Source organism: Oryza glaberrima, chromosome 6 (assembly GCF_000147395.1).
Source record: "Oryza glaberrima chromosome 6, OglaRS2, whole genome shotgun sequence".
NCBI classification, from domain to species: domain Eukaryota; kingdom Viridiplantae; phylum Streptophyta; class Magnoliopsida; order Poales; family Poaceae; genus Oryza; species Oryza glaberrima.
The window spans coordinates 15,593,537-15,598,300 of NC_068331.1; positions in this window are offsets into that span (position 1 = coordinate 15,593,537).

Here is a 4,764-nt window from a genome sequence, read left to right on the forward strand (position 1 = left end):
AACCCTATTTGCATTAATCATGTTGTTGTGGTGGCTTGTGAGTACTCTATGTACTGATCGAAAACTAGGTCTAGTCAAGTGCCTATGGGCATGTCACTTAGGCCTACTACTATTTTGGTTTGCGTTGTTGTTTATCTAATACTCCCTCCGTTCTAGGTTATAAGACGTTTTGATTTTGGTCCAAGTTAAACTGTTTCAAGTTTGACTAATTTTATAGACAAATATAGTGATATTTATAATACTAATTTAGTTTTATCAAATCAATAATTGAATATATTTTCATAATAAATTTATATTGGGTTGAAAATGTTAATATATTTTTCTACAAACTTAATCAAACTTAAAACAATTTGACTTTGACTAAAGTCAATACGTCTTGTAACCTGAAGCCGAGGGAGGAGGACAAGGGAGTAGGACAAGATATGCTTCTAAAGGTACTAATTCTTTCGAAAATGATGGCGCCCGGGCGTCCGATCCAGCGATAGAAAAATCGGGCTCCCCTCCCAGCACTGCTGTCACGCTGCACGCCGCAGCCCTGCTGCCTCCTATGCCATGCAACCTATGCCCCTAGCATCATGATGACGTCATGCAAACTTACTAAGCGAACTTTAAACTATTTTTTCTCTTAAATTATTTATCCAAACCATGATCCGATTACACCATTAAATCCGTTACAATTAAATCTTTAAAACAAGACCACATATGGATATAATCCGATGAAAAAAATATTTAGCTTATTGTTAAATTATTTTTAAATGTTGCACGCAGTTCCATCAAGTAGATCGAAACTATTTCACTAAATAGATCGAAAATGTTTCAATCGTTTGAAAAGCTAAAAATGTTTTGTTGATGTACACGGGGTTTAAGTGTTGCAATGGCTTTAAGGCCCTTTTTCTTTCAGCTTAAGATTATTATAATCTAGATTATTGAGTTAGATTACTATAAGCTAAATTGTTATAATCTGTAGTAGAATAAGCGGTTAGTTGTTTCTTTCCTAGATTATTAGAGCCTAGATTATTGGGTTTGCAAGTCTAAAGAGGGAGTGGGGTGGCATGGTGGGTAATTTTTCACCCAATAATCTGGAAAAAGCTCACCTAAATGAGCTTATCAGATTATAATAAGCTGGGTTCCAGATTATAATAAGATACTTCAATAAGTTGTCTGTTTCTTTCAGCTTACTCCCAATAATCTGGATTATAATAATCCCAAGCTGAAAGAAACAGCCTAAATCGTTTGTTGCATACATTGAACCAAATTGTTTCATATAGTAAAATGTTTCATGAGCTGATTTGGTTGGGTTTCAACTTTTTTTACCAGACTGAAACATCTTCGATCTACTTAGTGAAACGATTCCGATCTACTTGGTAGAATTATAATTATTAAAACATTATAAAGTACATGCTAAAACATTCCTAGAAGAACATGTGCAACATTTACAAATTAAAAAGTGAAACATCATATGAATACTGCATGAAACATTTAAATGATATAGGTGCAACATTAAAAACAATTCATTAATAAAGCTAAATATTTTTTTTCATCAGATTATAGCCATGTTTAGTCTTGTTTTAAATATTTAATTGCAACGAATTTAGTGGTGCAATTGGATCATGAATTGGATAAGTAATTTGAGAGAACATGTAGTTTAAAGTTTGTTTAAAAAACTTGACACATTTAAAAATTTTGAGAGAAACGGTAATTTGTTTTGTGCATGCAAGTACTACAAATAATATTTTCGTGCATGCATGTTGTCCTAATTGAGAGCTGTGGGGGCTCTAATGTTCTCTCTGGATGGGATGGCTGGGACGGGCGCCCCATTTTTTGTGTTCCGGATCGGGCGCTCGATCCCTAGGCGTGTCCTAATTCTTTGACTAAATTCATTTTGATATTTGTTTTGTACTGGCTATGAATGTGTGTACCAACATATGTGGTTTTCGGTGTTATAAAACGGGGGCCAACATATGTAGTAGTGAAATTTTGGTTTTTGCATTGCGTGGAAAGCATGATCAGGTGTTTTGTATCGTGCTGGAGCGAGACGCTGCTTCACAATTCCCTTCATCATGTTCTAATATGTGTTCCGTTTGCATTGATAGCTAAGTTCACCATCTTTCTGCTTTCCCATAAACAAAGAATCTGAGACAAACACCGCTGAAGTGCAAGCACTGGAACAAATCGGAAACAGTGCGTGTGATAAACTCTGATCATATTGAAGGCCAAATAAACAGTGCCATGCCATTTTCAGAAAAGAGAGGTTCATGGCCTGATTGGATTAAGCCATTAAGGCCGATTCTTGCCCTACCAATTATTAGGTATTCCCTCCATTTCACAATGTAAGTCATTCTAGCATTTTCCACACTCATATTGATGTTAATGAATCTAGACATATATATCTATTTAGATTCATTAACATCACTAAGAATGTGGAAAATGTTAGAATGACTTATATAGTAAAACAGAGGAAGTAGTTCTAAATAGTACTTGCTAGCTATTTGAATCGAGACCAAACCTTGCCAATTTAAATGAGCTAGCACTACCAAACTTTTGATATGGTTACAAGCCAAAACAACCCTCAATTTCAACCAGGGGAGGCGCTCGCTGTAACAGAGCTAATGCCATTGTAATCATGGGAATTGCTGTCCTCCGAGGGGCCAGCGTGCGGGGCAACAGCAGCGCTTGTTCCTTGTGGTGCACGGATCAAGCAAGGAGAGGATGGGGCGTGCGTGCATCTGGATGGAAGTCACAGAACGAGATGAGACAGGCGATGGGGTTGCGGCGCTGCTTGGCCGGACATATTTCACCTTTTTAACACCACCACCACCACCTATCCCCCCCCCCCTCCCCTCCCATCCCCAAAGCTTGTGTTAGGGTCACGCGAGAGAATGTTGAAATGTGTATATAGGTTCAGGCCGCTTGAGAGCGTAATGCTCTGCTCCTATGTTTTTCACTATATGATGAAGTTTACAATGTGTTCTTATATGTTTTTCACTATATGATGAAGTTTACAATGTGTTCTTAGATGTTTTGAACGCCAAGGGATGCACTCACCCTTGGATGTGGCTTGAATCTAACTTAGAACCTTCTTCTTAGAGACACTGGTCCTCCTTTTATACATACATAGGGGGAGGCCAGCTCGCAGAGTTGGTAGGATTAATCTAACAATATGGTACAATATGAATGTTCCATTTCCATATGAATTTAATCCCACTCCCAGAAGAGCAACCATAAATATCAAAGAGCATGGTGATGAAGGAAATTGAACATAGTTCAAAGGAAACATAAATCTTGCTGATAGAAACTTCGGCATAGAATTTCTCTAAATTATGGAGTTCAAAAGAACAAAGTAGAGAGAGATAGGAGAGTGTATTAACAGTTGTGAGTTTTTTCTTTTCTTTTACTCGAAACACCCAGGGGTCTTCCGGCTAGCTCCACAAGGTGGTAGGCTAGACGACCTGGGTTCGAAACCTTACCCCTTCTATTTTTTTTTTATATTAGGTTCTTCTCTAATATTCGCGTCTTTTCTTTTACTTAGTGGAGAATTTCTTACAGCTGAGCCCTTCTAATTTTTTTTTATATTAGGTTCTTCCCTAATATTCGCGTCTTTTCTTTTACTTAGTGGAGAAGTTTCTTACAGCTGACGGCACATTTATAGGTAGTACCATAAAACAACATTGGGTAGAAATGTAGCACCAAAATCAATGCAAAAGTACCATTGCACAAAACTGAAATAATGTCAAGAAGGCAATGCAACAAAATTGGACCTGCGGAAAATGTCAAAATTAATGGTAGCACATATGAGAAAACATTCTACATCGCAGCTGCAACATATGAAGCTTAAAAAGGCACCGCAAACCGGAGATGGTGAAACAAGCTGAACTTAAGTACAACTTGTTAACGCTATTGTAGGACTCAAACAGTCAAAATTCGCTGTATTTGTACATAATCTGAAGTTCACAAAAGGAGAAACTTGGCAGGTCAAAGAAGTTTTGAATTAGATATTCATGCCATATGCTGTTAAAGTTATATGTTCTTACCAAAACAAAAACTTTTTGTACCACAGCTTACTTTCGAACTAATCATTGTCTGCCTGTACCAGAGTTGTAGTATTCTTTAGCTCTATACCTCTTATCCATAGGAGGCCTTCCTCCACTAAGAGCATCTCCAAGAGCATTGCTATCTCACTCTACAAGTTAAAATTTGGTAATTTTGGACAAAAATTGTACTCCAACAGACTAGCTATTTGAATGGCTAAGCCATCTGACTAGCTAAACTGCCTCCCTCACTGGCCAAACTTGGCCAGCCAAGCCGGCTAGCCATCCGGGGGACCCACGCCGGTTTCCCTCTCTCTCCACGCACATCCTCCATTGCCGAGCGCATGCAGCAGCGGCGGCATCCATCGCCGGCCTCGTCTCAGCCCGAGCGGAGGAAGGAGGAAGCGGGAGCGGCAGCGGCGGCTCGCTGACGACGAGGAAGATGAGCGGCAGCGGCGGCTCGGTGACGAGGAGGGGCGGCTCGTCGACGACGAGGAGGAGGAGCGGTGGCGGCGGCTCGGCGACAACGACGGCGGATCTAGCGCCGGGAGGGCCGCGCGTGGCAGATCCAGTGCCGGGTGGGCCCGCGCGCACGGCGACGGATCGGCGGCAGAGAGAAGCACGCAGGTGGTGGGAGGCGCCGTGGGCGGCGTATCCGGCCTCCGGAGGTGCTCGCTCGTGCGCGCTAGAGAAGGCCCGACCAGCGACGCCGCCAACGTCACCGCGTCCGCCGACA